This window comes from Sapajus apella, unplaced genomic scaffold (genome assembly GCF_009761245.1).
Source record: "Sapajus apella isolate SASKATOON/1434 unplaced genomic scaffold, GSC_monkey_1.0 scaffold63, whole genome shotgun sequence".
Lineage (NCBI taxonomy): Eukaryota > Metazoa > Chordata > Mammalia > Primates > Cebidae > Sapajus > Sapajus apella.
Genome location: NW_022437003.1, coordinates 6,920,675 through 6,943,714, shown reverse-complemented (window position 1 = coordinate 6,943,714; position 23,040 = coordinate 6,920,675). Strand labels below are relative to the sequence as shown.

Genomic DNA, 23,040 nt, shown 5'->3' with positions numbered 1-23,040 from the left:
CAAATGTGACTTCATGAAAGTGCATTATCACCACCTTGACTTTGTGTGTAAGCGTTGTGCATGTACATAAAAGTGTTGAAACTTTTTCAATAAATTAAGAGATGTCCTTTTCATACATCTGCAATTGTGAAAGATAAATGTATTTGAAATCTTGTCCCTTTGGGCAACTACATTTATGATAGTGACCCATCGAAGTTTTTAAAATTAATCTCATAAAAAAATGAGATCTTAGATTGCCTACCACAGTATTTTGGATAACTGCAGTTATAAAGCTGAGTGCAGGCTGGGCATGGTGGTGGCTCATACCTGCAATCCCAGCACTTTGGGAGGCCAAGGTAAGTGGATCACTTGAGACCAAGAGATGCAGACCAGCCTGGCCAACATGGTGAAGCCTTGTCTCTACTAAACATGCAAAAAATTAGCCTGGTATGGTGGCACACTCCTATAATCCCAGCTACTTGGGAGGCTGAGGCATGAGAATGGCTTGAGGCTGGGAGGCAGAGGTAGGGCTGCAGGTCAGGGTGGGGGTGTGAAATGACAGTGGCCACTTTGAAGCTCTCCCTCCTCCTCCATTGTCTTCTTTTGTAAAAATATCAAGGACAGAATTTTGATCTTATAGGATTTCAACATTTGGAATGACAGCTTTCAGGACTGTGTCTTTCAGGATTTCAGCCACTGTTTAGACTCCATTAGAATCTACTATGTGTGGTTAGCTTATTAGAATAAAGGCATATTGTAGCCGGGCATGGTGGCTCACACCTGTAATCACAGCACTCTGGGAGGCCGAGGCAGGTGGATCACTTGAGGCCAGAAGTTGGAGACTAGCCTGGCCAATATGGTGAAACCCTGTCTCTGCTAAAAATACAAAAATTCACCAGGCTTGGTGGCACACGCTTATAATCCCAGCTACTTGGGAGGTTGAGGTGGGAGCATCGCTTGAACTCAGGACGCAGAGGTTGCGGTGAACCGAGATTTAGCCCGGGAGACAGTGTGAGACCCTGTCTAATAATAATAATAATAATATAATAATAATAAAGGCATATTGTGAGAGAGGTTCAAAAACTCGTGTGAAATGTGAGGTTACATTATTGCAAGGTGAATAAAATGGGGCTGGTGGAGGATGGGAGCCAATTACAAATTTCCAGTATTGCTATTGGAACACAGCTCCACATCCGAACCTAAACCTTCTGAAGGATGGTCCGGGCCCTGTAATAACTACACAGTTTTCTGCACTCCGCTTTCCCCTGGTAGCCTTTTTTGACACTCCCTTTGAATTCCCAAGACACTTTATTTGTATTTTTGCTCAGCCATTCTTTTAAGGAGGGCCAACTCACGGCTAACATTGATTCAAAGTGCTTTCATGAGCTCAGACAAAAAGCTCAGTGACTTTAACCTACTTCTTTCTGCCCTCTACAAAGGCAATTCAAGGCTCAGATGTTACGAGAAGTTACTGGGCACTTTCCTGTACAAAAGAATAAGAACACCAGGTTTCTTGGAATACACCAAAAACATCTCCTGAGGTTTTGTATCCTGTTTTAAGGATGGGAAATAGGGTGATATTTTCAGTTGGGGTAAAAGACAGAGAGCCTGGAAATTTGGCTTGAAATTAATGGGTAAAATACTGAGCCCAATTTTTTTTTTTTTTAGACAAGAGTCTTGCTCTGTCGCCCAGGGTAGAGTGCAGTGGCACCATCTCGGCTCACTGCAACCTCTGTGTGCAGTGAATGGTTCAAGTGATTCTCCTGCCTCAGCCTCCCGAGTAGCTGGGATTATAGGCAGCCGCCACCATGACTAGCTAATTTTTGTATTTTTAGTAGAGACAGGGTTTCACCATGTTGGCCAGGATGGTCTCAATCTTCTGACCTGGTGATCTGCCTGCCTTGGCCTCCCGAAGTGCTGGGATTACAGGTGTGAGCCACCACGCCTGGCTGAGCCCAAATTTATTTGAGTTGTTGTTGTATTCTTGTTAGCTCTCTAAGACGCAATATTTACTGAGGGCCTAGGATGTGCCAGGCACTGTTCTTGGTGCTGGAACACCTAGATTTTTGTGTTCTAACAGTGAACAACACACAAACATTCCCAGTCTTTTTTCATCCTAGTAGGAGGAGACACAAAATGAACAAAATACATAAATGAGGTCTAAGTGATACATGGTGAGGAGTGTTACAGAGAAAACTGAAATGGAGGGGACAGGGAGTTCTGGCTGAGGAAGGATGAGCAATGGCTCTGATTTTAAGCACAACAGTCATGGAGGGCCTCACTTAGAAGGTGCAAGGTGAGGAACCAATGGAAAGAGATGATGGAGCAAGTCCCCCCAGCATCTGGGGGAATAAGCAGGCCAGGTAGAAGGAATGGAATAGGCAAAGGCCCTGAGCTGGGAGCAAGGCTGTCATGAGAACCACAGAGTGACAGAGAGGCTGGAGGGTAGAGAATGAGACGAGTGGGAGATGAGGCACAGGGACGTAGGGGCCATTGTGATGACCTTCACTATTTTCCAGAGGGAGATGGGAGCCATTGGAGGCCTTAAGTAGAGTGGGGACATGATTTTGGTCTTAACTTTTCTCCATCTGCTCAGTTGATTGCATTGATTGCATGAGATAAAATACTTAGCACTATGCTGGGCACATAATGTACATTCAGTGAATGTTTGTGTATTACAAATGCATTCATTGAATTGAAATGCAATTCAAATGTATTCTTGAATTGAAATGTGGAACATTTCCCCACATAACTCTGTAGCCCTGGGTGCCATCTTCTTTAATGTCTGGACGGACATGTTGAGAATATTCAGCCATTCATTCTTTACCAAATATTTATTATTGGGTATCTAAATGTGCCAAGTAGTGTTTTAAGCACTGGGGACACAGTGGTGAGTGAATAAGCTAGAAAAAATTCATGCCTAAGGAGGCTTTTTTTTTTTTTTCTTGAGATGGAGTCTTACTCTGTTACCCAGGCTGGAGTACAGTGGTGCAATCTTGGCTCACTGCAAACTCCACCTCCTGGGTTCAAGTGATTCTCATGCCTCAGCCTCCTGAGTAGCTAGGATTACAGGTAGGCACCACCACATCCAGCAAGTTTTTGTATTTTTAGTGGAGATGGGGTTTCACCGTGTTGGCCAGGCTGGTCTCAAACTCCTGACTTCAGGTGATCCGCTAAACTCTGCCTCCCAAAGTGCTGGGATTACAGGAGTGAACCACCGTGCCTGGTCTAAGGATGTTTTCATTACAGTGGTGGGAGGGCAGGCAGTAAACAATAAATATAAACACACACACACACACACACACACACACACAGAGTGATAGATATAATGTCAGGTTGTGATACATGCTAAGAAGATAGAGAAGGTCAGGGGAAACGGAGAGGCAGAGGGAGCATCTGTTTTAAATAGAACTATAGTGATATACTTCTTTATCCCAATAGTATTTGTTGAATTGTCTTATGGCCAAAGCACTGTCCTGGATGCTAAAGCATCCTGTATATAATTCCAGCCACAAGAAACTTAGCATCTGTGGGAGGCAGAATTCTAAGGTGACCCTTAAGATTCCCATCTCCTGGTGTACACACCCCACATAATCCCCAAGATTTGAATATGAAGCAATGATCACTTCTGCGATGAGGTGATATTCTACCGCACAGCGGGCTCTAAGAAAGGAGACTCCTGGGTGAGCCTGGCCTAATCAGGTGAGCCTTATAAGAGATGAGGCTTGTCCTAAGGAAGATATTTGAAGCAGGAGAGGAATGTGATGCCAGGGAGTTTCTCCACTGCTGGCTCTGAAGATGGCTATCTCCACAGGCTCAAGACCTGCTAGCAGCCACTAAGAGCTGACAGCAACCCCTGTCAGCAGCCAATCGTTCAAGCGATTCTCCTGCCTCAGCCTCCTGAGTAGCTGGAATTACAGGGGCCCACCACCCCGCCTGGCTAAGACAGGAACTTCCACCACAAGGAACTGAATTCTGCCAGCAACCTGCATGATTTTGGAAGTGGATTCTTCCTTAGTCAAGTCTCCAGACCAGAATTCAGCTCAGCTGACATCTGAGCAGAGAACTCAAGCATGTTGTGCTTGGACTTTGGATTACAGGGAGTCGAGAACAATGAAATAATGAACAAATGTTACTTTCAGCTGGTAATTTTATGGTAACCTATTATGGGCAATAGAAAACCAATACAGATTCTAATAAGATGTAAACAAAAAATCAGCATCTGTAATATAAAGGGCACTTACGTGGGGTAGGATGATCTTTGCTTTTTGAATGACAAATGGTGAATGATGAGGTGGCTTGTAGGCAGACACAAACAAAAATTAGTTTAAAAGGGCCACATCTGATTTCTCTACGTACAACTTGACTATCTTGTCATTACCTTACTTAGACTCTTCCATGGGTGGCCATTGCCCCTGGGAGTCGACACTTTTGATCTTAACGTTCATTCCAGCTCTACCGTCATCTCCAGAACCTACCATTCCAAATTTGTCTCTTACTCACTTTCGGACTCATTAAATGTTGACCTTACCAATCCGCTGTCCTTTGCATGGTCCAGAATACCTCCTCCTTCATCATGTTGCGCCACTTCTTCAGCCCAGGATAGAGCAGAATCGTCACAGACAAGATGAGCCATGGAATGGCAAACATTTTAACGCTGGCTCCTATCCACAGAATCTAAAGACACTGGAATCGTGATAAATTTCAGAATGCCGTAATCACTGCATGTCACCTCCTTGCCAAAAGTATTCAATGGCTTTCTATATTCATATTTCAAATCAGCTCATTAGCCTGGTAATCAAAATCTTCCAAGATATGAGCCCAATAAACAAAATACCCTCTCAAAATTATTTTCTATTATGTTGCCTCATAGCCCACATTTTTTTTTTTTTTGAGACATTATTTCACTCTTGTTGCCCAGGCTGGAGTGCAATGACGCCATCTTGGCTCACTGCAACCTCTGCCTCCAGGGTTCAAGCGATTCTCCTGCCTCAGCCTCCCTCCCAAGTAGCTGGGACTACAGGCATGCGCCACCACGTCCAGCTAATTTTGTATTTTTAGTAGAGATGGGATTTCTCCATGTTGTTCAGGCTGGTCTTGAACTCTTGACCTCAAGTGATCCATCTGCCTCAGCCTCCCAAAGTGCTGGGATATACTGCGCCCGGCCAGCCAACAGATTTTATTTACACGGCACTGACTTTGCCATCTGTTTTTTGCTCAAACTGGTCCCCATTTCTGGAATGTCCCTTCCCTTTTTACTCATTAGTCTAATCCTGAGGCTCAAAGAGGTTCAGTAACTTGCTTAAAGTCAGAATTTGGGTGAATATCACTTTTTCCAGTCTTGAGCAAGTAACTGGATCTCTCTGAGCCTCAGTTTTGGCACTTGTAAGATGGGACATATGACAATACCTACCTTGCAGTATTTCCCACAGTGAAATAATTTACTTGGTGATAGAAATGGATTTTCTCGTGCTTGTATTTCCTTTGGCTCTTAACGCAGTGTCTTATAAATCATATATTTCAAAAAATGCCAACGGAATGAATATTTTTGAATCATTCAAAATTCCTTGAATATTTTTGAATCATGCTGTTAAGTTCTTAATCTTTAGTCTTTTCTTTTTCTTTTTCTTTTTTTTTTTTGAGATGGAGTCTTGCTCTGTCTCCCAGGCTGGAATGCATTGGCTCAATCTCTGCTCACTACAACCTCTCCTTCCTCGGTTCAAGCAATTCTCCTGCCTCAGCCTCCCCAGTAGCTGGGATTACAGGCCACCACCACCAGGCCTGGTTAATTTTTGTATTTTTAGTAGAGATGGGGTTTTGACATGTTGGCCAGGCTGGTCTTGAACTCCTGACCTCAGGTGATCCACCCACCTTGGTCTCCCAAAGTGCTGGGATTACAGGCATGAGCCACGGCACCCAGCCAGTCTTTTCAATTTTTAAACCTCATTGCTTTTCAAGTCACAGTGAAACTCTTTGGGTTCCTTTCCATCTTAAAATAATACTTATTCCATGGATAATGGGTATTTATTTGCCTTTTAATTTTTCCTTTTTTTTTTTTTTGGAGACAGGGTCTTGCCCTGTCGCCCAGGCTAGAGTGCAGTGGCATGATCTTGGTTCACGGCAGCCTCCACCTCCTGAGCTCAAGTGATTCTCGTGCCTCAGCCTCCCGAGTAGCTGGGACTATAGGCATGCACCACCATGCCCAATTAAGTTTTTTGTATTTTTAGTAGAGATGGGGTTTTGACATGTTGGCCAGACTAGTCTCAGACTCCTGACCTCAAGTGATCCGCCTGCCTCAGTCTCCCAACGTGCTGTGAGTACAGGCATGGGCCACCATGCCTGGCCTTTTCCTTTTCTTTCTCCAGGCATGTGTTACTCTCTTAGAGGCCTAGGAGCATTTTTGTCAGGCAAGAAATTCTCCTGCCTAAGCCTCCTGAGTAGCTTAGATTATAGGCATATATCACTATGCCCTGAAGTAATATCTATGTGGGAGGCTTCTGGTTTCAAAGAAGGAAAGAGGGTGTTTACACAGAAGCAGTCTGGTTTCAGGAAAAAAGCCAAGTGGTGTTTTTTAATATTAGGGGAAACTTGCCTCTCCTTGTTTATTTAAAAAGAAAGAAACAAAAGCTTGTTTAAACAGGTTTGTAGAGGCTTGCTTTTGACAAGCATTTGTTTTATTCGGTAAACTGAGTTTGTTATAGGGGATGGTTTAAATGGTAACAGATATAGCCTTCTTCGTCCCTACGAAGGCTGTGTCTCTAGCTGGTGGGTGGCTCTATAATGAACACACTTGAAGAATAATCACTGTGCTTAGAATGAATGGAGCTCAGGCGACAGTGGGAAATGCACAAGAGTTGGGTTTATGCTTTGATTTTGTTCTTTACAGTTCGTATGATTTTTGGGAAACTTCTAAAGTAGAAATAAGGCCGGGTGCCGTGGCTCACACCTATAATCTCAGCAGTTTGGGATGCTGAGGCAGGTCAATCTCTTGAGTGCAGGAGTTCAAGACCAGCCTGGTTAACATGGCAAAACCCCATATCCCCCCAAAATACCAAAAAAAATTAGCCAGATGTGATGATGTGCACCTGTGACCCCAGCTACTTGAGAGGCTGAAGTGGGAGGATTGCTTAAGCCTGAGAGGCGGATGTTGCAGTGAACCAAGATTGTGCCACTGCACTCTAGTTTTGGTTTATGATAAAATATGGAATAATAAGATATTAAAGCTACCAAAATTCTCAGTTCATCTTACAGGTAAGTATTTTCCTGATTTTTTTTTTTTTTTTTTTTTTTTTGAGATGGAGTCTTGCTCTGTCACCTAGGCTGGAGTGTGGTGGCATGATCTCAGCTCACTGCAACCTCTGCCTCCTGGGTGCAAGAAATTCTCCTGCCTAAGCCTCCTGAGTAGCTTAGATTATAGGCATATATCACTACGCCCTGCCAATTTTTGTAATTTTAGAAGAGATGGGATTTTGCCATGTTGACCAGGCTAGTCTCGAGCTCCTGACTTCAGATGATCTGCCCACCTCGGCCTCCAAAAGTACTGGGATTACAGGTGTGAGTCATTTTGCCTGGTCTTGCTGATTTTTTTTTTTTTTTGACAGATGGCAATAGGTCATTGTCATAAAGATATTTTCATTGAAGTTTGACAAATTGTGTGTTCTATATTACTAAAGCTTTTCAAGGAGCTCATAATCGTAATTACCATTTGCTCAGCTTGCCTGGGTTTAGGTAGAATACAGGAATACAGTTGCCATATTTTATTCTTTTTTTTTTTTTTTTGGAGACAGGGTCTTGCTCTAACCTCTTGGCTTTAGATATAGTGCAATGGCATTATCTCAGCTCACTGGGAGGCAGAGACCCAGGCTGGAGTGCAGTGGTGCAATCTAGGCTCACTGCAACCTCTGCCTCCCAGTTTCAAGTGATCCTCCTGCCTCAGCCTCCCGAGTAGCTGGGATTATAGGTGCCTGCCACCATACCCAGCTAATTTTTGTATTTTTAGTAGAGATGGGTTTTACCATGTTAGCCAGGCTGGTGTGGAACTCCTGACCTCAGGTGATCCATCTGCGTTCGCCTCCCAAAGTGCTGGGGTTATAGGCGTGAGCCACCGTGCCTGGCCTATACTTTAATAAAGTAGAGTTAGGTGAGTTTTCAACTTGGAAGATTATATACAATCTTGGACTAGTTGAGATTTTCTCTGAAGTCAGTAGTAGATATAAATAAGACTGGAAGATTCTGAGACAATAATATCAGTACCTTCCAATCTTATTAACTAACCATTATGAAGTTGTGGTAAGAAGCTTCTACAATGCCACTGAATGCCCTCCACCTCCTCATTCATATCCTGGTGTAATTCGCTCCTCTTGTGTGTGGGTTGGGCTTATTGACTCACCTCTAAGGAATAAAATACAGCAGAAGTGATAGGACGTCATTGTGTGATTACGTTATAAAGAGCCTATGGCTTCCATCTTTGCCACACTCTCTCTTGTCTTCTCTCAGATTTCTCACCCTAAGGGAAGCTGGGTGCCATGTTGTGAGGCCTCTGTATGGAGAAGCCCATCTGGTGGGAGATTCTGGTCAGCTAATAAACACACAAGTGAGCCTGGAAGCAGCCATCCTCACCACCACCGCCCCATTTCCGCCCCAGCTGAGACTTCAGATGAGACCCCATGGCCCTCTCTCAGCTTAACTGCAACCTCATCAGAGTTTTTAAGCCAGAGGCACTCAACTAAGCTGCTCCTGAATTCCTAATCCACAGAAACTTTGAAATAATACATATTTGTTACTTTAAGCCACTAGGTTTTGGGGTAATATGTTGTACAGCAATAGATAACTCATACAGAGGCCCTGTTTATGTTCCCTACATCAATTTGTAAAGATACATGTTTAAGAAGAAATATTATCATTGCTAACAACAACAAAGGCTTACTATTATCAAGTAGTTCAGGACAATCAAGTGAAAATGGAGAAAATTAAAGACATTTTATTTATTTTTTAATTTTTAGGAGGCAGAGTTTCACTTTTGTTACCCAGGCTGGAGTACAATGGCATGATCTCGGCTCACTGCAACCTCTACGTCCCAGGTTCGTGATTCGTCTGCCTCAGCCTCCAGAGTAGCTGGGACCATAGGTATGTGCCACCATGTGGGCTTTTTTTGTATGTTTGTTTTAGTAGAAACAGGGTTTCACCATATTGCCCAGGTTGGTCTTGAACTCCTGACCTCAGGCGATCTGCCCATCTCAGCCTTCCAAAGTGCTGGTATTACAGGCGTGAGCCACCGCACCCAGTTTTAAATCGAGAAATGTGACATTTTCAATTGAGAAACGTGAGATCTCTAGAGATTATAACCTTAGGAACTTCAGTCAAGTCAGGGATACTGTTGTCTAGATCGCATCTGGTATGTTGCCAAATCGTTATGCCTATAACTACAGCAATATTGCAAACTTTCCAACTTCAGATGAAAACTTTCAGAGGAAGAAAGCTGTAAATAACAGGATATTAAAATGAGATTCTCTCTGGCTTGATTTCAAGTGAGCTCCCCAAAGCTGAGAACAATGCAGTAGTGCCAAGTATCTCTCCGGTGATGGAGGCAGACATTGGTCTAGCCATGCAGGGCATGTTAAGAGGAAAAACAAACAAACAAAAAAACAAACAAAAAAACCCAAAAAAGATGGAGTATAGTGGCTCATGGCTATAATACCAGCACTTCGAGAGGCTGAGGTGGGAGGATCACATGAGCTCAGGAGTTCAAGTCTGGGTAACATAGAGATTATTATTACAAATAATAAAACAATTAGCCAGGCATGATGGTGCATGCTGTGGTCCCAGCTATTTGGGAGGCTAAGGCATGAGAATGACTTGAGCCTGGTGCTGGGGAGGGTCGGGGGGTCAAGGCTGCAGTGACCTAAGATCGTCCCTACCACTGCACTCCAGCAGACAAAGCAACAAAGCAAGACCTCACCTCAGAAGAAATTTTTTTATTAGAAAAAATTTGGCTGGGCACAGTGGCTCACACCTCTAATCCCAACCCTTTGAGAGATTATGGTAGGTGGATCCCTTGAGCCCAGGAGTTCGAGACCAGCCTGGACAACATGGTGAGACCCTGTCTCTACAAAAAATAAACAAACATTAGCTGGGTGTGGTGGTGTGCACCTGTGGTCCCAGCTACATGGGAGACTGAGGCAAGAGGATTACCTGACTCCAGGAGGTTGAGGCTGCAGTGAGCCAAGATCATGCCACTACACTCTAGCCTGAGTGACAGAGCAAGATCCTATCTCACAAAGAGAGAAAGAGAGAGAGAGAGAGAGAGAGAGAGAGAGAGAATCAAAAACCAGTCATGCCTACATTAGCCTGTGATACACACCTACTTTTTCAAGACAGAATTTCAATAATCAGTAGTAGAAGGGTATCTTTGTGAGAATTTTCAGTGTGCTGGGTATCCCACCCCCACAGGTGGGAAAAGGATGAACTTCAAAGGAAGTTTCTAGAGAACCGCTTGTGGGGACTGGTGTCCCACTCTTGCCAAGTGAGATGGCTGGGACTGCTTCTGCCTCACTGTGAAGACAGAATGCCTCAAAGGCCTGTTGCATTTCCACTGCATTTTCCTGGGACCTGGATTTGAAGGCAGCTGGCCTGGGATTTGCTTAAACATGACTTTTCCAAGACGGCTGCCTGGAGGGACAGTGCCCCCCAGGAAGATGGGTGGACATGGGAAGTCCAGGGGTCAAGAGCAATCAGGAAAGGCATATTTTCTCCATTAAAGAGTTAGTAGGCAGATCTCTGGAAAGCCTGTGAAAGCTCACCAGGAGAGAAGGCATCTGCCACCCCCAGGGTACGGCAGCAGGACCCCAGCCATCCACCTGAGTCAAGCTGTGCCCTTTTCCTGAATCCCCTCTTCCGAGGACCCAACCCTGCAGGGGTTACAAACAGCGGCTATGAAGTGGGAAGCAAGAGGATTGGGAAAAGAGAAAAGAAACAGATGATACTCGCAATTCTGCCTGCCAGTGTGGCCGGGTCCAAAGTGGAGAAGGGAAGGAATCTTAATTGGATAAAATCTGGAGTTCTGATTTTTATCCTGGACTGAGGATGAAGCATGAGTTTAACGAGCGAAAGAAGAAAGTTCTCTGCCATGGAGAGAGGACGCGAAAGAGGGTTGTCCTTTTTACAGTGAATGCAAAAGTTTTTATAAGAAACTGATGAGGGCTGAGTGTCTCATTTGCATAAGGCATGAATTTCTGGATTGGCATTATATGATTATGAAACAGACTTTATTTGTTAATACCCAAACAAGGGGCTTTTCATTTAATTTCCAAGAATGACTGGGAACGCCATGGGACATGCTCATGATTCTATCCTGGGGTCAGGAAGAATTAGACCATGGAGTGATTTGAAGAGCCCATGGAAGATAAAATAAAGTTAGTTTATGCTTATAGGCCCAGCTACATCCAGCTCATTCAATGAAATAATTATAAGCACTTATGGAAAGAAGGAAGGGAGAGGTCCTCCTGCCAGGAACCCGCCTCTAGCTACAGAGGATAAGGATGACTAAAGATAAGGGTTTTCCCAGTGAAGAGCTTTGGAAATACTTCGCTTGACTAAAAATGATACCGACCCCAAGGTTCAGGCCCACCAGAGAACACTGGGAGCAATAGCTTATGTCCTTGAGGATGAGAATGATTTTAGTTTTCAGGTGAGCTGGGCCTCTTGCCAGGTAGTCGAGAGCCTTGTAAGTCTAAAGCCCACATCAGTTTTTTCCAAAGTGTTTCCACAAAGCATGACATCCATAGAGTATGAATAGGCATTACCAAGGAAAATAGGGTTCCATGGTTTAAAAGTTTGAAAACTGTTGGCTGGGAGTGGTGGCCCATGCCTGTAATCCTAGCACTTTAGGAGGCCAACGCGGGAGGATCACTTGAGCGAGGAGTTCAAGACCAGTCTGGGCAACATAGTGAGACCTTGTCTCTTTGAAAGAAAAAAAAGTTTGAAAAGTGCTGTTAAGTAAACCTAAATAGGCCGGGCGCAGTGGCTCATGCCTGTAATCCCAGCACTTTGGGAGCCAAGGAGGGCAGACCATGAGGTCAGGAGTTCGAGACCAGCCTGACCAACATGGTAAAACCCTGTTTCTACTAAAAATACAAAAATTAGCCAGGTGTGGTGGCACATTCTTGTAATCCCAGCTACTCTGGATGCTGAAGCAGAAGAATTGTTTGAACCCAGGAGGCAGGGGTTGCAGTGAGCTGAGATCATGCCACTGCACTCCAGCCCTGGCGAAAGAGCAAGACTCCATCTCAAAAAAAACAAAACAAAATAAATAAAACTAAACGGTTGTCTTTCCTGCAGGACTTATCAGAGCCTTAGCATGCTAAGGTATGTTAGTCATGCTTCAAAAAGCATTGTTCATTTCCTGCAGCTTGTTTTGCTACAGAACACTTTAGTTTGTTTCTAGGAATGCTCTGCAGTGGTTTGAAGTGCACTTCACTCCCCATGCAGTGCCCTCCTCCTGCTTCTGTCAGCATTAGCAACTACCTTTAGTGTTCTCAGGTGTGGTACTGAAACCATTCCCTGTGATCTCTAACTCCAGGGAAGGTTGTGAGTTATTTGAGTGCTCCTCTTGGATGTCCATTCTACTTAACTTCAGATGAAGAAGAAAACCCTCTTTTCCTTCTCCTATGGAGAGGGTATTGGAAATTTACTATACATTGAAAATTTCTCCAAGATATCTCACTTCCCCCAGCTTCTTGTACCATAACTCTTTTGTAACCTGGGGGTGGAATATACCAGTTTTTAGATCTCTCTGTGTACTCTGCAGTAGTGGCTGTAGCAGGTGATTTTGGTGCCCTGCCTCTTGGTCCTCATGGCTGCTCATCCTTCTGACTCTGGGATTCCAGTGTTTGTTCTAGGTAGTAAATCAACCGTTGTGATAAATGAATCCCATTTAATTCGCACTGAACCTTTGTTATGTAATGTACATTTAATGACAATGAGTATGGGTAGTTATGAAAATAATAATTACTATTTATTGAGTGATTAATATATGCCAGTTATCTGCCACAAGCATTCTCTCAGTAATTAAAAATAGGTATTAATGCTCCCACACTACAGATGAGGAAAATGAGGCTTAGGAAACTTAAGTAATTCACCAGAAGGCACACATTGAGTGGATGTCTAAATCTAGCCACCTATGCTCTTATGCATTCTTCCAGTCTTACCAGTGTACCGCAATGTAGCAGACTCTCATTGTCCGATGTATACCCAAAGTTCTTTGTCCCACAACCAAGAAAATTAAGGAGTGCAGACACCAAGAGTGAGGTTGGAGCATGAGTTTAATGAGCAAAAGTAGAAAGCTCTCTGCCATGGAGAGGGGGCCTGAAAGAGGGTTGTTGTTTTTACAATTGAATGCAAAAGCTTTTATAAGAAACTGAGGGGTAAGGGCTGGGTGTCTCATTTGCATAAGGCATGAATTTCTGGTAGCTCCACCAGATCTTCCTAATGTGCATGTGGGCCCTTAGCTTGAGTTACTCCATATTGCTTTGCTCCCCTTACTGCGTATATGTCAGGGGATGGAAATTTCTATTGCGTGCATATCTGGGCAAATCACCTGTGTAGCCTTTCTTTTCTGTGAGACTGTGGGCCTAGCTTAGGCAAGCCCCCTGTGCAAGAGCCCTTATCTGTGCCTGCAGCTTGATTTTTCAGGCTGTTCTTTTGTTTGAAAGAATTCAACTGACAACCCACCCTAACTGCCTGCTGGACTGATTTCTTCCTTTCTCCTTTCTCAGCACTAGGTGGTTTTACTTGCTTGTACAAGAGATCATTTCAATGTCTGAGGTGTTACTTAAAAGCCTTGTTACAATCATCTTCTCACAGCCTGATTTCTTAGGACTCCAGTCTAATTTCTACTGGGCCTTCCTTAAGCTTCTAAATAATTTTAGAGTTCATACTCTGGTCAGAAAAAGTATGAACAGGGACAGCCAAAAGACTTGGGGAAATACTTTCTTTAGAGAAAACTGCTGAAAAACAGCCTGCTGATTTGGCCAAATGGAAATGGTCAATGGGCTTTCTGTGGTAGATGTAGCATTTTTCTTTTGGTCTGAACATTATGTGATTTTTCTGCCTCCTTGCTGTTGCTCACACTGTCTCCTCTGCCAACTTCTTCATCTGTTCACTCCTACTCACCCTTTTAAGCCTCTAAGAATTTCCTCAAGGAAGCCTTCCCTGCCCTCTCCCACTACCCAGTCCTGGATTGTATTACTATGATTACATATTACCCCATAGTTCTCCCCAGAAGAGTTGAGCATGTATATATCACTGTGAAATGGGGTCTAGTGATCTGCTTCCCTCACTGGCTTGTAAGCTTGCGATGCCTTATCCATCTTGCACCCTTAAACATAGTTGCAGCTTATTAAACCCTTGCAGGATGACTGACTGGTTCACTGCCTGGTAGAATATAGGATTTCCTTTTCCAAGAACCCTGACCACCTGAGCCTCTGCTAGGTGAAGAATGTAAAGGAAGAAGAATTGGCTGCACAGAGAGCTCAGAAAGTAGAACTCTTCCTGGTGGATGAAAATAACAGCTGGTCAGAGCCCAAGCTGATCTGAAAGGGAACACTGAATATCAGTTACTCTTTTGCCAGTTGTCACACCCCATCAAGGAGGTGTTGTTATTTGTTTCAAGTTTAAATGAGGCAAGAAGTAGGTGCCCTGAGGGTCTCTGGGCCTCTTATGAACACATGGTTTTCATTATAGATCACGTGGTGCAATGGGCGTAAATGAATACAAGGCCTGAAGATAAATGCTGTGTGAGACAGCCACTTCGCCTTCATCAGCTCAACATCCTCCAGGCTTTACTGACAAAAGCAAAAGTGCACAGATTCCAGGAGATGACATGGCGATGGGATTTTAGTGACAAAGATTCAGGGCAGGATGAGGTGGCTCATGCCTGTTAATCCCAGCACATTGGAAGGTCAAGGCAGGAGATTCCTTGAGCCCAGGAGTTTGAGACCAGCCTGGGCAACATAGGGAGGCACTGTCTTTAAAAAAAAAAAAAAAAATCTGGGCATAGTAGCAGGTGTCTGTAGTAAGGGTGAAGTGGGAGGATCACTTGAGCCTGGGAAGTCGAGGCTGCAGTGAACTATGATTGCACCACTGCACTCCAGCCTGAGCAGCAGAGCAAGAAAAAACTAAAGCAAAAACAGAAGAAATGGATTCAGAGCTCACTTTTTATTTTCCAGGTTTTTAGACAAATCACTCAACCTTGTTCAATCTCCTGTTGATCAGCTTTGAAGCAGAGATTAGAATATACCTCATTTTGTAGTATTGTTGTCAAGTTTTAATGACACAGTTTATATACAGGAACCTAGTGGAGATTGTCAATAAATATTTCCCCCTTTGCCTCCATACTGGTCTAGCTCAAGGCATTCACTTGCAGTTCATCTCTGGTGACCTTCCTCTGAAGACTCATTCTCAAGGCTCATCAACTTAAGAATCACCTAGGATCCTTGTTAAAGGGCAGCTTCCTGGCCCTGTTCCCAGAGATTCTGGTGCAGTGGGTCTGGGTACATCCTGGAAAGTTTCGTTTTTAACTGTCCCGGGTAATTCTTTTTTTTTGACATGGAGTCTCACTGTGTTGCCTAGGCTGGAGTGCAATGGTGTGATCTCAACTCACTGCAACCTCACCTTCCAGGCTCAAGAAATTCTCCTGCCTCAGCCTCCTGAGTAGCTGGGACTACAGGCAAGTGCCACCACATTTGGCTACATTTTGTATTTTTAGTAGTGGCAGGGTTTCACCATGTTGGCCAGGCTGGTTTCAAACTCATGATCTCACATGACCTGCCTGCTTCAGACTCCCAAAGTACTGGGATTACGGGTGAGAGCCACCGCACTCAGCCCTGTTCCAGGTAATTCTGAGTCAGGTGAGCTGCTGTCCACATTCCTGGAAATGTGATTTTAAAACTTCAAAGTCTTTCTTCAGGTTGACATGAAGACTATTTTCCTTTCATTAGCGATAGCCCAAAGAAAAGCCCTTTTTAAGTTAGAAGATTTAATTGTATAGTTTGTCTGGGAAGTGGTGAGAAAAAAAACTCAGTAAACTGAGGAAGTAGAGATGATGGTGGAGGTGGTGGTGGAGGATGGGAAATGTTGGCATTTTTCACTGGCCTTCAGAGCAGCATACCACCTGGTAAGTGAAGAACAGGGAGAAATGGAGAAATGGAGGAGATGGCCTATAGCAAGTGGGGCTGCAGAACAGGGGACTGATGGGGCTGGAAAGCTTCCAGCTTATGGCAAGTCAGCACTTGGAAGCACGGCTTTATTTTCTTATTGTAAGAACTGTAGATTTCCTCTATGTCAGAGCCATTCAAATTTAGCATCAGTCTGAATACATTTCCCTAGGCCGAATATAAGAGATGTTGCTATTATTAATGGTTTTACATTGTGCAGTCTCAGTGGCTTTCATCAGAACAGGAAACTGACAGGTGAGTAGACATCTGGTCAACCTGACTCTTTGCAAAAGTCCCACTGAGGCCTGCAGTGGATGGGGCCTCCGGCTGTCTCACTTTCCCTAGCTCTCAGAGGGCATTTTGCCAAAGAACATCTGGCAAGGACTCTTGAAAATGTGGTAACCAACTAGGTGTGGGCTATTTCTGGAATTCCCCTCCCAATTTTTTTTTTTTTGAAATGAAGTCTGCTGCCCAGGCTGGAGTGCAGTGGTGCAATCTTGGCTCGCTGTAACCTCCACCTCCTGAGTTCAAGCAATTCTGTCTCAGCCTCCTGAGTAGCTGAGATTACAGGCACGCACCACCACATATGGCTAATTTTGGTATTTTTAGTAGAGACAGGGTTTCAGCATGTTGGCCAGGCTGGTCTGGAACACCTCGGGTGATCCACCTGCCTCAGCCTCCCAAAGTGCTGGAATTACAGGCATGAGCCACCACACCTGGCTTTCCCTCCCAATTCTTATTTTCCACCCTCGTCCCTCTTAATTATCATTGAAATTCATAATTATTGCTCTTTAAAGAAATATAATCTGCTGTTTTCGGGGCGCTCCTGTCCTGCACAGCTTCCCCATTTTTGCCCCTGATGCCAGCCAGTTTTTGCCCTGATGCCAGCTAGCCACTGGTATAGAAGGCAAGTGGAGCAAATTCTTAGCTCTGTATCTATTCAACAAACATTACCTTTAAAATTGTGGTAAAATCCACATAGCAAAATGTATCCCCTAAATCTTTTTATTTATTTATTTTTTTGAGATGGAGTCTCACTCTGTCACCCAGGCTGGAGTGCAGTGGCGTGATCTCGGCTCACTGCAACTTCTGCCCCCAAGGGTTCAAGTGATTCTCTTGCCTCAGCCTCCCAAGTAGCTGGGATTACAGGTGCCCACCACCACATCCAGCTAAATTTTTTGTCCTTTTGGTAGAAATGGGGTTTTGCTATCTTGGCCAGGCTGGTCTTGAACTCCTGACCTCATGATCCACCCACCTCGGCCTTCCAAAGTGTTGGAATTACACATGTGAGCCACTGTGCCCTGCCCATCTCAATAATTTTTTAGTGTATATTTCAGTGGCATGAAGTGCATTCACTTTGCTGCGCTATCATCATGATCACAATCCAGCCACAGAACTCTTTGATCTTGTAACACTGAAACTCCATACCTATTAAACAATAACTTCCCAGTCCTCTCTTCCCACGGCTTCGGGACCACCATTCTACTTTCTTTATGAATTTGATGGCTTTAGGTGTCTCTTGTAAGTGGAATCATACAGTATTTATTTGTCTTTTTGTGACTGGCTTGTTTCACTTTGCATGTTTTCAATATTCATCCTTGGTATAGGATATGTCAGAATTTCCTTCCCCTTGAAGCTAAATAATACCCCATTTTATGTACATACCACACATTTTACTTATCCATTCCTTCATCAAAGGACACTTAAGTTGCTTTCTGAACTATTGTGAATAAGGCTGCTATGAACATGGATGAACAGGTATTTCTTTGAGATCCTGCTTTAATTATTTAAAGCGTATACCTAGAAGTGGAATAGCTGAATCATATGGGAATTAAAAAAAATTTTTTTTGAGGAACCATTATGCTGTTTTCCATAGCAGTGGCATCCTTACGTGCTCCAATTACTCCACATTCTTGCCAACACTTGATATTTTCTGTTTTGATAGTAGCCATCCTAATGAGTGTGAGGCGGCGCTTCAGTGTGGTTTTGATTTGCATTTATCTAATGATTGGTGATTTTGAGCATCTTTTCATGTGCTTGTATGGCATTTGTACATCTTCTTTGGAGAAATTGAAGAAATATTTTTTGATCAGCTGTGGGTTGCATATCCAATAGACATTTCCACTCATCTTCCTGGCTGGGGTTTAATTTTATCTCTCTCCTACATGACTCAGGGGTGATTCCTGATTAGTCTAAGTTGGTGGTTCTCAATCCTGGCTGCACATTAGAGTCACCAAGGGAAGCTTTAAAAAATACCCAGGTTTGGGCTGGGTGCAGTGGCTCTTGCCTGTAATCCCAGCTCTTTGGGAGGTCAAGGCAGGTGGATCACTTGAGGTTAGGGGTTTGAGAGCAGCCTGGCCAACATGGTGAAACCACATCTACCAAAAAAAAAAAAAAAATTACCCAGGCATGATGACAGTCACCTGTAACCCCACCTACTTGGGAGGCGGAGGCAGGAGAATCACTTGAACCCAGGAGGCAGAGGTTGCAGTGAGCTGAGATCACACCACTGTACTTCAGACTGGGCAACAGAGTAGACTCCATCTTGGGGGAAAAAAAAAAACCAAAAAAACAGAAACAAACAAACAAAAAACCAGGTTTAGGCCTCCTTCCCAGACCAATGAAATTAGAATGTCCAGAGGTAGTCCTGGGCATCGGTGTTTTTAGAAATTCCCAACTGAGTCTGATATTCAAATATGCTGCCCTAGTCCAGGCACAGTGGCTCGCGCCTGTAATCCCAGCACTTTGGGAGGCTGAAGCGGGTGGATTGCTTGAGCTCAGGAGTTCGAGACCAGCCTGAGCAACTTAAGGAGACTCCATCTCTACAGAAATTTGTTTTGAAAATTAGCCAGGCATGGTGGCATATGCCTATAGTCCCAGCTACTCAGGAGACTGAGGTGTGATAATCACTTGAGCTCAGGGGTTGAGGCTGCAGTGAGCTACGATCATGCCGCTGCACTCCAGCCTAGATGAGAGTGAGACTGTCTCTCTCTCTTCGTATAGGTATATATGCTGCTAGGATTATGAAGGATTGTGAAATGTGGGTCGAATTCAACCATGGTAGTCCCATTCCCCTTGATGGTGACTAGATTAGGATTGATCATGTGACTTGGTTCTAATCGGTGTGGCATAATGGCTTCTAGGAAATAGTTAATATTTCTGAAAATGAGGTGGGATTAATGGCTTCGGTCCTTTCACTAAGTATGACTCCTAGAGCTAGGCAGCCGTCTTGAAACTATGAGAGGTACTACCCTGAGGTGTCAGAGCAGGAAGATATGACAGAATGTAGGTAGCTGATGTCAACTTGCTGATGTGACCCATTTTGGAGGCACCCTACCTCTGGAATTCTGATATAACATAATAAATGGCCTTCTTAGTTGGCAGGGATTGCTTGAGGCCAGGAGTTCAAGGCTGCAGTGAGCTATGATCATGCCACTTCCCTCCAGCCTGGGTGACAGACTGAGATCCTGTCTCTAATAATAATAAAATTAGCTGGGTATAGTGCCATGTACTTTAATTCCAGCTACTCAGGAGACTGAACCTGAGTTTGAGGCTGGAGTGAGCTATTGTCACTGCACTCCAGCCTGGGTGACAGAGTGAGACTCCATCTCTTAAAAAATACAATACAATAAATGGCCTATTTAAGCTGTTGTGAGTTGGGTTTTCTGCTGAAAGTATCTCAATGGTACACTTACTGTGTGCTAGGGATTTCAGGAAGGCACAGGGCTATCCTTACCTGTTATGATAGAAAAAAGGAACCAAGGCATTGTCTTAAATAGATGTAACCCCTGAATCCTCATGTTGAAAGTTTGAAGCTCTACTGTCCAGGGTTTTTAGGTTTTACTCAGAAGCAGGTGAGACAGGAAACCAGAAAATTTGGACAGGCAACAGTCAGCCGACAGATCTGAACTGGAGACACCCTAAACTTAAATGTAGAGCTGGAAGCCATTCTCAGCTTAAATGCTGTCTCTTCTATAGCTTACCTGGTGGTCCAGGCCGGCCAAGTCCTTAAATCTGGGTCAGTTAGAGGGCTTGGATGCAACATGACAAGGGAAGAAGTGTGTTCAATGAGAACATTCTGAGTCCAAACCACATAAGTCTTTAGAGATTAAATTTAACACCTTGGTGTGATACCTGAGCCCAAGCAAGTAACTTATTTAAACTAATGGCCAGCCAGGTAGTACTTACCTTGTTACATGATTCTCAGGTTTATGGCAAGGGTAATATTCTCTAGCTTCTTCTTCCCTGCAAGAGACCTAGGTGTTATCAGATCAGGCCTCACCTCTACTACAGTTTCCTTCAATTATACCTATAAGGGTGGCTTCTGGGTAGGTAGCGAATTCACCATTTAGTGAGCTCCCAAAGTAAGGCCGAGTGAGGAAGGACATGAGATATTCTGTTGGCTGGCCATAGCTCTCTGTTGATGTGTTAATTAGAGCGTACATTCAGGACTGACAAATCCCAAGATACATGAAAATGTTAAAAAACGAAAAACAACCAATCAGCTGCTTAGCTAATCGCACTGTATGACAATAAAGTTTCGGTTCAATATAAAATAGTGAAAAGAGCATGTATGTGTCCAGGAAAGCCATTGAAGTGGAAGATACTAAAAGCACACTTTCTGTCGACCTTTCAGAAGCTATTTTCTGATCTATCCTTGTAGAGAGTACCGAAATTCGAAGTGAATGCTGATGACTATTTATAAGTTTGTTCAGCTCGCCACCTGTTAATAACCCACACCTGGCCTTTGAAACTGCTTCTTTGGCTATGTAGTCTCTATCATGAAGCCACAGGCCTGTGTTAGTCTTCCTGAAACTCCCTAACATAGAGACTTACATAAAATGCATCTCAGTAGTAGGATGAATGTGAAATGTTGGGGTTTTTAAAAAAGGGCAAGCAACAGAAAAAGCCTATGGCATTCATTTGATTGGTTCAGTACTAATGTTGGTTTCGACTCTGTGTTGTTTGCACGGAAGCACCACAATGATGCCTGCAAGGCTGTCGTGCAGCCTGTGAAGACCCTTGAAAATAAAGGAATTTTGAGAGGCCAGGCACGGTGCCTCATGCCTGTAATCCCAGCACTTTGGGAGGCCGAGGTGAGCAGATCATGAGAGTTCAGGAGTTCAAGACCAGCCTGGCCAACATAGTGAAACCCCATCTCTACTAAAACTATAAAAATATTAGCCAGGCATGGTGGTACACACCTGTAATCCCAGCTACACGGGACGCTGAGGCAGGAGAATCGTTTGGAACTTAGGAGGTGGAGGTTGCAGTGAGCTGAGATCATGCCATTGCACTCCAGTCTGGGCGACAGAGCGAGACTTAGTCTCAAAAAAAATAAATAAAGGAATTTTGAGTGTGGAAACTACAAATGAAGATAAATTGTACCCAGAGTGCAAAATATACTAAAAATTTCTGCAAAAATTTTGAGGACACAAGGGTAATGTGGAAGACACAGAACACTTTTCAGGACAATAAAAGACAACACCATACTTGGTAACAACTGCGGCAAATCTTAATCAGGGAGGCAGATCCTAGTTAAAACACAATCTCATCCCAGAAAGAGGGCCAGCTGGCCAGCTTCTCAGCTTCTCAGGGGAGAAGAGGCTAAATGCTAAACAGGCGCTGGCTTCCTTGTGCGGTGCTGGAAGTCAGGAGAGGGGCTTCTGATGTTTGGGTACTTTGTGGACACGTTCTGCCACTGGGCTTGGGTCTGGGAAGATGAGTGGGACTCAACAAGGGGGACAGTGGCTTTCTTGGCACTTCTGGGCAATCTGTTGAAAGCATCTGTATGTACTGCTCCCTCCCACAAGCCCACCTTGGGATGTGAGAGTATTCAGAGGTAATTGTTACAAGTCAGGGCTGATCTTGCCCTTCTGAGAGCATTCAAGCTGATCATTCTTTGTTCATTCATTGTCTCACCAGAACTCTTCACCATGAAAATAAAGGTCACACACAAAGAGACTGAGAAAAAGAACCACATCAGAGAAGGAGCCAAATACAGAAACTTGGAGAAACAGGAGGGAGTATGAGAATTGAAGGTGAGAATTTAAAATGGAGATCTGGGCCAGGTACGGTGGCTCATGCCTGTAATCCCAGCACTTTGGGAGGCCTAATTCACCCAGGAGTTTGAGACCAGCCTGGGCAATATGACAAAACCCCATCTTCTATAAAAAATACAAAAATTAGCCAGGGGGGATGGCGGATGCCTGTAGTCCCAGCTACTCTAGATGCTGAGGTGGGAGGATGGCTTGAACCCAGGAGGCAGCAGTTGCAGTGAGCTGAGATTGTGCCATTGCATTCAGCCTGGACAACAGAGCCAGACCCTGTCTCAAAAAATTAAAATTAAATAATAAATAAATAATAATTAAAAGGATATCCAGAAAGAACACCAAAGAGGAGGGCAGAACTGAGTCAAGGGATAAGATGATTGCTAATCTCTGGGAAAGAATGTGAAAACTCATGCCTCTGGGAAATGATGCTGCATTTCCCAGAACACTAGATCCATGGTAAGATGAGTTTGAAAACACTGTATCCTATGTCTAACCCCACCCAGCCCCAGGAATTTATAATGCAAAACAGTTTATCAAAGGCTCTGAGAAGTACTGTAGTAAAGAAATCCATTTAACTTATACTTTTTTTTTTTTTTTTTTTGAGGATGGAGTCTTGCTCTGTTGCCCAGGCTGGAATGCAGTGGCACGATCTCAGCTCACTGCCTGGGTTCAAGATATTCTCCTGGCCGGGCACGGTGGCTCAAGCCTGTAATCCCAGCACTTTGGGAGGCCGAGGCGGGTGGATCACGAGGTCAAGAGATCGAGACCATCCTGGTCAACATGGTGAAACCCCGTCT

The 23,040-nt window shown here is 44.1% G+C and overlaps 1 long non-coding RNA gene across 1 annotated transcript in view; it reads left to right on the top strand.

Annotated features, from left to right (window-relative positions):
• Positions 1-22,285, top strand: part of LOC116529744 — an 84,107-nt gene extending 61,822 nt beyond the window's left edge. Inside the window, exon 3 of the long non-coding RNA XR_004259650.1 lies at positions 22,116-22,285. This is a non-coding gene — a long non-coding RNA (uncharacterized LOC116529744). The remainder of the gene's footprint in view (positions 1-22,115) is intronic.
• The last annotated feature ends 755 nt before the right edge of the window (positions 22,286-23,040 follow it).